We start from the raw sequence: 13,332 nt of genomic DNA, 5'->3' as shown, positions 1-13,332 counted from the left end.
CATTATTAAAGGGCTCCTTGGCTATTCCAGGAGGGTACCTACACTTTCATTATGTATTATGTATGGTGAGATTATTTTAATCATTTCAACACAAGAACAAACATTTCACAGCCTCATTCAAGTCTCTCTCTCACTCTTATCCTGGGGTCTATGAGGGTGACAGAGTCCTCACCTCCAGCAACTGCAAAAATATTCTACATTACTGAGAGTGCTTGTCAGCAACATGATATTCACTGAGGAAGAAAGGGAGAAATGGATTCACATGCTGATACTCCAGCACTGGATTCATTCCATCATTTCACAGTGAGGGTTGCATCCACTGGAGAGACACAACTCTTACTGAAAGCATTCTCTTTGCAAGGAAAAACAATCAAAGGTTTGCTGAGAGTAAATTCTTTATTTTTAAAAATGCAGGCTTCAATTACTATTACTTTGAGCTTTAAAATGTAAATATTTCAGAAAAGGGTTTCTAGCTTTCAAGATTCACAAAAAATGTGGTTTTTAATGTGTTATATGTAAATAATATTTCTACCAAACCACAGGTGTTGGTAGTTACTATATACATATTAAAAAAACCTCTGAGAAAAACTACAAAAGCTCTTGTAAAAATATGCATTTAAAAGTTTTTTCAACATTTGATTTTAAAAACTTGACTTAGCTGCTAATGAAAAACTTGAGCATGGAATAGTGCAAACACAAATGACAAAGGATAGTTCCTATCCTGATTTACAGTGTATTACCCTGTTGCTTTGTGCACATTACAATTGGCATAAAATGAAATAAAGTGATGATGGTACACTCCTGGTAGTAACTCCTGCTAGAGTGAAGCCCAGCCAGGCTGGTCTAGGGGGCTACTGGAGTTTCTAGTCCTTTTTGCACACATGTTATTGTGTGGTTTGCCATTGATTTGGTCATAAAAGCCCTGACTTTGCCATCTGCTTCCACTGAAGTGGAAATCAGTGGGATCTCCCCAGACTTGCTGTGGATTTATTATACTTTCACTGAACTGCAAACACACCTATTGCTCGTGGAGGGGCAGTCACATTCTCACAAAATGCAAGCACCAAAACATTCATTATTTTGATTATTCTGTGGTTTTCTCCTTTCTGCCGTCACACCAAGAGCAGCAAGGTGGCTTTCAGAGGACAAAAGGAGAGACAGGCTTTCTTTGTGTACATTCCTGTTTGTTTGCTTGCTTCTTCAGCAGATAATATTGCCTCTCCACAAAATCTATTTATAATCAAGGCCTCAGTCTTGCTTTCCTCTTGGGTTTATTTGGGGAGGGTGGGGGTTGCTGGGTTTTTTCCCCATGAATGGACTGCCAGGGGGAGCTGAGCCTGGGAGATAAATATATCAGCTGCAGTAACTCTTGAGCAGAGCTGAGGCTTGGCACAGTGCTCTCTTTCACGCTGCTCTATGCATCATAAAAAGGATTTTTTTTTTTTCTGGTGAAGATGCTTTAGGAGAAAATGTTCTAAGCATGGTGTACAGTGGAGAGAAAGGGAGGGAGACAAAGTCTGGGAAAGAAGGCAGGAGCACTTTGCGCCATAAGAAAAGATTTAAGCTTGTCAGAATGAAAGACAAGCATTTTCAAAGTGCATAATATCCTGAGAATTACATGGGATGTGGGTGGCTTCAAGGCTACAGCTCCTGCTCTGCCACATATAGGTTTCAAGGTCAGAGTCTAATTTTATCCTGTGATATAACAGCCTGTGCTGGAAGCTGCTGAGACGAGTCTGAGCGCGCCCCAAGTGATTCGTGCTTCCTTTCCTTGTTTCTCTGAAGCTGAGGACGGTGAGAATGGGGCAATTTGGGATCACTCCATGACTTCCACATCCACAAGTGACACAGGGGCAGCCACAAACACTGCTCCAAGCCACAGCACAGCTTCCACTGCCAGCTTTTAAGGTGAGCTGAAGGTGCTGGAGGGGAAGGAATGAAAGCAGAAATTCCTGCGGTGGGCACCAGCTGTGGAAGATGCTGGTTTCTTTTTCCAGTTATCCCACAGAAGCCTCAGCTTGAAAATTAATGACTTCAGGGCAGGAACCAGAAGTGCAAGGCAAGGAGGGAACATGGCAAGGCAAGGCAAGGCAAGGCAGCAGCGATTCTGTGCTCATGAATTCAAGGGTTCATCTCAGATGAGCTTGGCAGGAGCCCGAGAGAAGCACTGGGATGAAATCTGACTTCAAGCAAACAACCAAAAAAAGGAAAGGATGGAAAATGGAAATTAAAAGTCAGTGAGACAGACCTTGAGAAACCAGATAAGGATTAACACTTCTGATGCCTGTTTCTCATAGAGGAAAGGAGGGTATGGCAGGATCACAGGGCTAAATAGTTGTGACCTCTGGAAATTGGTCCACCAGAGCTCCTGGGATGGGCTCCTGAGTTGAGGGCAGACAGAAATCTACACCTAAGTGGTTCCTGCCTTGGAGCAAGCACAGGGCAAAATGACTTTCTGCATTATCTGCCAGTCCTGCTATTCAATCATTTCACAAATTCTCCCTAATGCATCTGCAATGCATCCCAAAGAGGGAGGGAGGGAAGGAAGGAAGGAAAGCAGGAAGGAAGGAAGGCTTCTTCCTTTGTTACTTTTCCTATAAACAACAGAGCCACCTGCCAAAAATGAACACAATTATTGTGGGTTTGGGGTTTTTTCCCCCCACAAACATATGCCAACAGATCACAGAAAATGTTGGAGAGTCAAACACATCTCTACAGCCGAGGGCCACGGCTCTGCCATTATCATACAGAAAATGTCAGGTTTTGCAGTCACCACAATGTTCCAGGGCTGGCTGAAATAAATCATGGATGAAGAGAAAGGCAAATTCTGGCCAGTGGCCCCTTCCCAGTGAAGTGCAGCCCCTCAGGAGAGATCTGCAATGAGCACTCACAGCTGCTGCTCAGTCTCCTGCTTGCAGCAGAAAAACACAGGGTTTTTCATACAGTGAAAAACTCTCCTGTGAGAGTTTCTCTCCTGTGAGCTCACCTGTAGCACTATTTAAGCTGTCCCCTAATGACAGTCTCAGAGACAGATTTTTCCTTGCCTAAGCAAGAGCTCTGCCAATTCCACCCATTAGAAGTATTGACTGCCACAGGGTGATGTGTGGAGCAGTGAGAACACAGAGCTGCAAATTGTAAAAGACAAATTAAGTCCCCACTGACAGTTCTGAGCACCAGCACGAAGAGAGCTGTTCCTGCCAGCAGAAGGATTTTTAAGACTTTGCTAGATAGAAAACAAAAACAACACATGGTGACAGTGACCTTTGGGCTGAGGAAGAGCCAAGGATGAAATTCTTGCATCTGTAAGGGCCACAGGAGGTGCAGGATGATGCTGGGGGAGCACCAGGAGCTGTTCAGCCACCTCTCACTTCTGCAGCACAGATGACAGAGAACAGTTCAGTTTTCTGGCTTTCACTGAGCAGACACCAGACCCCCAAGTCAGACACCCAGGGCCATTGCAAACACTAAAGCATCTGGTAACTGTAAATCATAAATTTTCCTCTGAAGCATTCTGTTAAAGCAACAAATTCACTATCTTTCCCACACAGCCTACATTTATTTTGCCTTGTACCTTGCCTTGTATTTAGCTGCATTAAAATCAGCTTATTCTACACCAGTCCAGTGCTGACTACAAAGCATACTGCTGATGATTATAAATTCTTCATGATGTTATTTTCAAAGTAGGAAAGATCTGCAAGGCTGGGAGAGACTCTCCTTCAATCCTTTTACCTTAATCAATCATGTCTGCTATAAACCTGTTACAAGCTTGTTATGAAGTAAACAATCAGAAAACCAGTATCAAATTTGTCTGACAAGGTCATCTTGCCCTCCTTTAATACTTTATTCTTTATGAAGTAGGATTTAAAATAATGATGCCCTCAAGGTACTTTCACCCCTAGCAGATGGCAGAAGTCACAAGGCAAGAGCTGTAATTAGAAAATCAATGGTGGTCTCATCATCTACATCAGTGCTGGAGATAAAAAGAGGGGGGTCTGTTTGTTGGTGCTGAGGGTACCCATTTTCCAGTCTGATGCTCCTTGTCCCTGGCCTCCAGAGAATGGTAACTTCCCACTTGAGTTGTTTTGGAAGTCTCCAAAGGGCTCAGTTGTTTCCAGGACCAAGCAAAGGGGAAATGTGTCACTTTGCCTGCTAAGGAGTCCCCAGCTGCTTTTCTTTAGTGCCTTTGGAGCTGATCCATGAAACTGGCAGGGAAAGGGCACTGACAGAGGAATTGTGCCTTTTGCACCCCCCTGATAAGTTACCAGGCTCAGCCTAGGATTTCTTTATCACCAGGAGGAGTGTGTGCAGAGACCCTGTACTCCAACAAATGCTCTGTGTGCATATGGGTCACACCAATTTTAATTACATGATTTTGTTTTTCTCTCAGATTCCCAGACTTCTGCAGGACATGCTGCAGAGCTGGTTCATGACTTACACACTTAGAAGGAGCTCTAGTCATAAATCATAAGGTTCATGCTCCAAGCCTGCTTCCTAGAGTATCCAATCTTTAGTAGCAACACAGAAAGCTCAGGAATGAGCAGCACCTTGCCAAGCTTTTCAGCCAGGGCCCAGAGCAGCTGGCCTGGCTCAAAAAGGGTGCAGAAGTACCCAGAGCAGCAGCTGCACTCTGGCTGCAGCTGCCCCCAGCCACAGGCTCCAGCATCTCCTCTTTGTGCAGGCTGTGGGCAGGACCTCAGTGCCCTGAGGGCTGGAGGGGTGAGAAACCAGCCCAGAAAAGGGGCACCAGTAGCACAGGGAGCATCCTGTGAGTAACAGGGCAAATGGTGCAGGGGTCCAGGCAGCATTCATCCAGGAGCTATTCTGGAAACATCCCACAGAGTAGATAATGCAAGCGAAAAGCATTTTCCTTTAATGGCCCCTTCATTTCTCTTTTATTGCATCTGAATATGCAGTAAAAGGAAGAACATTAGAAGCCACAAACAACCACAAAGAAACAGCCTGGCATCTCCTGAAATACACTGCAGGATGGAAAACAGGCAATTTTAGGGTGGTGGCACAAAGGAAGAGCATTGATGATCCCATGCTGGGGGAAATCTCATCCTCCTGTGGGGTGTCTGAATGAAGATCCCACACTGCACTCCTCATCACTTGTTCTGCTCTGGGAGACTTTCCTGCTGGCTCCACGGGCAGCAGGGATCATGGTGTTCCTGGGGGAGGCAGGGGTGGTGGACAGGCACAGGGACACTCCTGCAGCAGCACCACGTGTTGCAGGTCCTGGAGATGTGCTGAGGAGATGAGCCAAGACAAGGCTTGTGGCACTGCACTGCAGCACAAGGAACCCCACCAGCAGAATTCCACCCCATGGACAGTAACAATGCAGAAATGTCAGAGCACCTCCAACTCAGCTGCGCCCCACTGGCAAAATTTTGGCCCTATATCTGAAATACCAAGGAAAATGATCTTTTTTTTAAGAACTAATAAGGTACCAAACCCCCACAGCATGCAGGATGATACAGAGCCCACTCACAGTAGAAGAAGAGAGAACCCCATGGTGGTGGTGGCAGTGAATTCCCCCACTGCTTCTCCCCTCCATAGTGAGAGAGATGGGAGCTGTGCCCAGCCCCTTCCCCAGCCCAGTTCTTGAGGTATCTCTGCCCCACCAAGAGAAACCCCTCAGTGAGAGTAGCCAGGTGCACCCTTCCCCTGATCCACTGCAGCTCCTTGGGTCTCTCTCAAGTTCCAGTCATGATTGTCTCTTAGCAACAGATGGGAGGAAATTCCCTGAGAGAAAGGAGGAAAGGAGCAATCCTGAGCTCCAGGACAGCCACACATATGCAAACAATGCTGCTTTCCTGGAAAGTTTGTAGAAAGATGTTAAGTAACACCTAATGCTGGTTTTAATTTAGCTGGATGCTGTAAAATAATGCCAAAATAGGGAAAAAAACCCACAAAATCCTAAACAATCCAAAATACCTATTTCCAGTGCCCAAGAGTCAGTAACCAAGGACATGAAACAGGTTAATTATAACATTCAGTGTAGATGTGCATTACACCACTGCCTGTCCAGCCAGCAACACCTAATTGAACTCAAATTATTCGCTCTGCATATGTAATAGAAGGCACAGTCTCAAGGCTGTGATGCAATCAGTCACTCAGCATTAGGCTTTGATGAGAGACACAGCTGATGACACTCACTGGTGCAGGGCATGGAGGAAATGCCATTGCTGGACCCACAGCTCTGGTTTGCAGCAGATATTACTGTTTATGATGGCCTTGATCTTTTTTGTTGTATATTTATAGACCCTACTGCTGTGCACAGACATCCCACACTAAATCTATCAGAAAACATTACCCACTACAGCTCTTGGCAGCACCAACTCTGCTGTGTCAACCAGCCAAAACAGGGCTCTAAATGAGGAGAACAACTCAGATCATATGTTTTGCTAATTATGCAGAAGAAGAAGATGTAAACAAGCTCTATTAAGATTATTATGCATGAGTTCATGTTTTTGCACAATTCACAAATTACCTATAACTGCTTTTCTCAGATAAATAAGGTTGGAACGACTCAGCTGACATTTTTTGCCAAAGTCTATGACTTCACTGCAGCTTTCAGAGAAATTACTCTGAGATTTACAGTCTTATTAACCCACGGCCCTGATATTGTCTGATGAGACTTGATTATCATCCCAGTCTGGTGACTGAAAGAGTCCTTTTCTTGAACCAGAAGACTCAGAGCAGAAGCAATGTGCCTCTGAACTGAATCTGAGTCTGAAAGAAACTGTCCCAGCTGTGTGTGAGCAGGGATAGCCCTGTTCTGCCCAGGAGGAAAGCTGGGACAATAGGATGAACATATAGGATGTCTTTATTTTCTGATTCAAGTCAATCTTATACAAACTGGGAATGCTAAAACAGACACAGTTACTAGAAGGCATTGATACATAATTCCCTGATCACACCAAGTTCACCATGCTCCTGCAGAGAGATGCATGGAGAGTCTGGGGGATCAGGACAAAAAAATTGGGTTTCCTGCAGGCATCAGGATCTCCACATCCTGAACAAACACAGCTCCAAATGCATAAAGCCATGGCCTCTCCCTAGGTCTCAGATGACAATGAACACCTTGCTTGGCAATACCATTCCCTGTTTAAAGCTCTCCATCCCCCAGCACTCCTGGCTTCACTCCTCACTGCCTGTACACTTGGGATTTCCTGTGGAAAAATGCTGGGAATCAACTGCACTCGATTTCTCAGTCCCTTTTTACTTTTTAACATAATAATCAGATCAGGGCAGACTTGTGACTTTTTAAATTAAACATATTATTATGATTCTCTTTTCTTCTGCATCATTTGACAACAGGAATGCCTTTCTAACCCCATGTCACTCTGCCAATTGCTTCAGTTGTACCTGCTGAGCACTGTCCAACACTGGAAAGAACAGATGTGTTATGAAGGGATTGTCTGCTTTTCTGTAGTATTTCCTGGCAGAAATAGAATGAGATGAGAGGAAGGTGGACTTGTCCCACATTCCTCTCTGAGATGAGAGAAGGTGGGACAAGTCCATGGTTTCAGCCAGTGCTGCAGACAGCTTTGCTGGAGGAAAGCAGTGATCAGCTTCTTCCCTTGACCAGGCTGTACACAAGCAGAAAGTCTTACCTAACATTTCTGAGATTTATAAATCCCTGAATGACCTTCATGGATCTCTTTAAAATAGTTTTGAAGCACTGCCAGGTTCACTAACCTTGCAGCATTTCCAAAAGGATGCTGAGAGCCTTTGCTTAAATCGGTGGTGGGGTAAGAGCACCTTGTCTCTTCACACCTGAAGGGCTTAAAAAAGGTAATTTAAGGATTTCTGCAGAAATCTCATCCATCTTCCAAAAGTGGCCATTCTGAAGGACAGAACTCCTGTAACACTGAGGGCCCAGTGGACTGGAGGGCAGAGCAAAAGTCTAGAGGAACCCAACAAGACCTGGGTTTTAACCCAAAATTAACCCACATGTCCATGAGCTGCTGCTACCTTTGAGTCAGAGCAGGAATGTGTTTTCCTAGGGATGAGTTCAGGCATTCAGCTTCCAAATCCAGCTTGCTCAGGGGCTCTTGCTTGTGCAAAACTGTGCCCAGACCACAAATTAAGGTTTGCCAGTGGCATTGTGTTCTCCTTGACTGACATTCATAGCTTTAACTACAGGTATTTAGAATTATATTAATGTCTCCTATATTATGTAAGGAAGATTAGAGTTCTGTTCCATTTAATCTTGCTCATCCATCATTTATTTAACTTTGCATATTGTCATTCAAGACAAGTATTTTGAAATCAAAGCTCCATTAAACCTATTCAATTATCTGTTGTTCTGGGTAACTGTTATCACTGGGTGCAATAGCTTTTATTAACTGAAATAGAACATTAAGAAAATGAAAAATATGTGATTGTTAACCTTGGAGCATCCCCAGGTCCTCATTTTAAAGCAGCTCAGGCATTAATCCTACAACTTATAAATAAATGATTATTAAAAAAAGACTAGGAAAAGTTGTAGAAACAGACAACTAAGCAATGTCTTCCATCACTGATTCTGCTTTTTTAAGCAGGTAGATCTTTCTTTCCGTGCAGCACACAGAAAGGCTTTGATGTTTTATGTAATGCTGTTGCTCACTGAAAGGCAACTTGAAGTTCAGTATAAAATTCAGACTGCACAAAGAGCCCAACTCCACAGCTCTTGCTCTCCTATTTTTGAAATGCTTTATATTTAAGAGTATTTGTACTGCTTCAAAACTATGTTCAGAAGAGACATATTGTGGTGAATCTGTCTTAATCACTTTGTAATTAGATATACATTTAGTAACTTCAAAGTAAGAGGAAATATTGGTCTATTTCTGTACTATTCTTACTCCATGTCATGCTTGTAAAAACTTCAAAGTGTCTAAAGAACCAGCCTGATTTCATGCATAATTAGGTGTGGAACTGATACTTCCAAAACAGCAGCCTAAGACAATAGCAACCCACTTTCCAGCCCTTGGCAAGAAACAAATTGAGACCGAGGCAACAGCAAGAATGGCTGATACCTGAAATCACCTCCCTGCTTTCTGGACTGAGAAAGCTTGGGATCAGACAACCCACGTGGTCTGTGGATCATCAAACTTCTCATTTGTGCCAGGAAGTTATCCAGGAAATCTTACAGACTGAAATGTATGAACTGGTCCGAGAGAGGTGGCTAGATCCAGAACATGCTTGAAACAGGGAGCTGCAGACAAGTAACAGGCTCTAAGGGAAGATGCCCAACTCTCCAGAGGCCAAAAATACCTGATACAGGATCACAGAAAGCAGCCAGTAACAAGGCAAAATGGCACTGTGAAATTCCACTATGCTTGGGTACAGTTGTTAGCTTCATCCTGGGGGAAGTTTAATCCAGGCTTCCTTGTAGCCTTTTCCTATTGCTGGCCAACGCCACCTCCCCAAACAGCCCAAACCACTCTTCATGGACAGCAGTGCTTGCACAGCACAGCCTGCCATCCCCCCAGAGTTCTCTGGTGCAGGAATCAATGCAAACTCCTATTAAGGCATAACTTTTTCTGTTGTTCCTCTGCCACAGTGCAGAGAACCAAAAAATACCCTTGAAGAGATGCACATATGAGATTAGATGATTTACAGCCAGCATTAACAACAGATGTATGTGGGTATTGACTACCTTTCTTGCTCCAAGTAATTACTGCAGGCTGCAGTGAAGAAGCTGCAATCTCCCAAACACCTTCAGTCACATCTCATTGGTCTCCAGCCAGATCATCCCACAAGAATCTTTTCAATCACACAATCCTATAAAAACCAATTTGGTTTCATGACGGTGATGAATCTGTCCTCTGACTAACCTTATTATTTGCTTGCTTGCTTTGTGAAGAGCCAGATCAGACAGCTTCAGATATATCCATACATTTTCAGTGTTTTGTTAATCACCCTATTGGTTTATTGATGTTCCCATATCGGACAATCCCCTTCATCTGAAGAACACTTGCTAATTGTCAATACTGGGGAGGCTGTACATTTGTGATAAGTCTGGTTAGCAGAACAACATTTCTTTGTTCTGCTAACAGAATTTGTCAGAATTTAATCATCAGCTGTAAAACAATGGGATAAAAACAAGTGGCAAACAAAATAAAATGCTATGTGTTTTCATCCATGGGAAATCATGCCTGACCAATAGCACATAATTCCTTATAAGAGAGCTTCCTTGTTAGACTGGGGAAACACACTTGTCCTCACCTACCCAGAGAGTGGCAGACACTGCAATCTCCCTAAGTGAGTTATTGTTTGAAGATGGAGCAGATGGGAATTAAGAGCAGGAACCAGCTCCATTGGGATTACCAGCAGGCTGTGCTGAAATGAGACTTTTGAGAGCAAGGGCATTATCAGTGGTGACAATCCAGTCCATGGTTGTCATCAAGGATCCTGGCCCATGAAGCAGCTGTGGTGCTCAAGGAACACGCCAGGCTCATGTTCAAGGCAGGAGCTGCCTTACAGAGGGAGACAGAACATCAAACCTGTGTAAAACTGCCCTGTATTACCAGGCTTTTCTTTTCCTAAAACCTTGAAATGGTCAGAGGCTGAGAGTCAGAGAAAAGGTGACATCAGAGGGACTGGTAGAGATAAAACAGAGAATGCCTTGCAAAGAGGCACAGCTTGACTCAGCTCTGCTCTACATCGAGCAGGTGATCACTGACACAGGCCCATGTGAAAAGGAAGAATAGAAAATGTACTTCAGCTCCTGAAGACTCAAGATCTAGGGAAAAAGAAAAGCAATCAACAGTGCAATTTGTTTCGAATTCCCAAACATTTGAAGTCTGCTGCAGTGAAAGAGTTCATAATGAAGCAATTTCTGCCACCACGCTGAAGAGGAGAGATGTATGGGCCAGGAACAAATCAAAAGCCACTCTACCTGAACCATCACTCTTGAAGAGCCATCAGAATTGCTGCTGAAGTGTCTTCAGTGCACAGAATTCAATCCCTGCCCAGGCTGATGCCTGGCTAACCAGCCCTCTGCAGGTCAGTTTATTGCTGCTTTGGGGCTGAGCCTGGGGCCCAGGTGACTTTTGAGCTTCTCTGTGCAGGACAAGGAGTATGAGATACTCTCATTTGCCTCCCAGAAGCACTTCACCTCTAAATTATCAAGCAGTGAAGTAAAAAAGGGTTTTATAATGCCAGATGCTGCAGCTTATGTCTTCAAGGCTGTCTCTCACAGGGTGCACCAGAAAGGCTCAGATGGGACAAAGGGTTCAGTCCACACAGGGTTCACAGGCCAGGAGGTCCTGCAGTGACCTGCCTGTGGTCACCAAACCCTTGGGAGTTTGCAGGATTTCCTCAGCTCAGCTGGGACAGGGGTGAGCAGGAGCAGCAGCACAGCCAGGACAGGCACCTGGGGCTGAGGCAGGTCCTGCCCCAGGGCCAGGAAAGCTCAGCCAGGGCAGATTCTGGACCAGAGCACCACAGTCAGACAAGCTTAGCATCACCCCAATGAGCTACAGGAACAAACCCTGTTAATTTTAATGCTCTCCCATTTATGCTGGAGTCACTGTGCTCCCACACTCCCTTCCCCTGGCAGGGAGGGACAAGGAGCTGCTCATTCCTGAAGCTGCAGCTCCTCTGTACCCTTAAGCCTGGGCTGGGGGACCAAAGCTCAGACATGAGCTCCCAGATGCAGCGTGGGGGATGCAGACACCTTGCTCACTGCCACTGCAGGACTGCCCCAGAGCAGGATTAGTGCCTGGCTGAGGGGAGGTGATGGTTTTGTCTCCAAAACCTTCCCAATCCCTCTGCAGCTTCGAGGTGAGCTGAGGGACCTCAGCAGGATCCCAAATGGCGGCAATCCGGGCCACAGAGACTCCTGAGCTCAAAAAAGAGAGACAGGGCATAAACAGAAATTAATATAAGTATTTCCACAGGATTTTTTAAGCATGAAAACCTTTTTATAAGCATCTATGGAAAGATTACTGCTATTTTGGATCAACTGTAGAGTCAGCATCGAGTGACAGATTTTGCTGAGCATCCGCTCCTCTGGAAACATTTCCCAGGATAGAAAGCAAAACACCCAGAACTTCTCAGCACACTCAATTTGCTAATTTTGTCCAAGGAAATCTGTCCTCCAAACTGATCCCTTCATGTCTTAGACAGAGCAGTCCCAAGGAAGAGCAGCAGCAGTGCAGACACTGGTCACCATCAGCCCTTTGTACAACACACTGCACACACAACCCAGAGCCTTCCCCTTGCCAAATACACATTTTTATCCATTTTAATGCTGATCCTCCCTGCAGTAATGAGTGGCTGAAACACAGGCAGGGAGGCAGCAACAAAGCCAATCTTAAGGTGTTGGGGAGGACTGAACCTCCCTGAGGGCACTGATGGGACTGAACTCCTCCTTGGAACAAGAGCGGAGACAAATTCAGGGAACATCCTCCTGCTGTCCAGATGTGTTCAGCATAGCAGGCAGCTGTGCTGAACTGGGGATATCCAGAAGAAAATCCATCAGACAGCAAGGAGAACAAGACCCTGGAGAGAGTGTGGAACAAACTCTATAGCCATGGATGCTGACTAATGACCACAGATTCATTATCTTACTAATGTTCCACGGTGTTAAAGCACAGAGTGATACTCTGGTATCACTTAAAACCCCATTTGATTAAGGCTTATACAAGCATACTTTTATTTTTTGTATTTTTGCCAAAATTAACTCTGTAAAATGTCAATGCTACAGCAGAGCACTGCAAATCAGGGTATTTGTAAGGCCGTTTTAAAGATTTTAAAAATTGGGAAAGTGAGTTTAAAAAGGGAGCTTCAGATGAAAATTTGAAAGCCAGTTTTTCAGCTAAATAGTACAAGGAGAAAAAGAAAAATTAAAAATAAAGTTATCAGGCTTTTAATGCTACATTTACCAGACAAACTAAATATAGCAGCATTAGACTAAAGCATTGTCTTTTGCAGGCTTAAGTTTCAACAATTCATTTGCTGATTAGCATCAACACGAAATCACTCAGCACCTTGATTTTTGGAAAAAAAAAAAAAAGACAAATAGTGAATTTTTACCTGTTTAAAGAAACCCAAACCACAGTGGGCTAAACATAGAAAAGGAGAGCGATAACAGAGAATGATGTAAAACCTAATTAAAGACCTCTGGCTGCCGCAGAATTGAAAACCAATTAAAAACCTCTTTTTGCCTAGAAAGGTCCCAGAAGAAATTCCTAAATCTTAATTTGCTTCTGTCCTTATCTGCACTGTGGCAGGTCTCTGAGGGCTCCCAGGCAGACAAAGGGCAGCGAGCAGAGGCACCGGGGCTCTGCCTCCCCCTCCCCAGGCACAGCCACGGGACCCAGGTCTTTAATTACAGAGCAC

This window comes from Molothrus aeneus, chromosome 14 (assembly GCF_037042795.1).
Source record: "Molothrus aeneus isolate 106 chromosome 14, BPBGC_Maene_1.0, whole genome shotgun sequence".
Lineage (NCBI taxonomy): Eukaryota > Metazoa > Chordata > Aves > Passeriformes > Icteridae > Molothrus > Molothrus aeneus.
Note: the sequence above shows the minus strand (reverse complement) of the source record.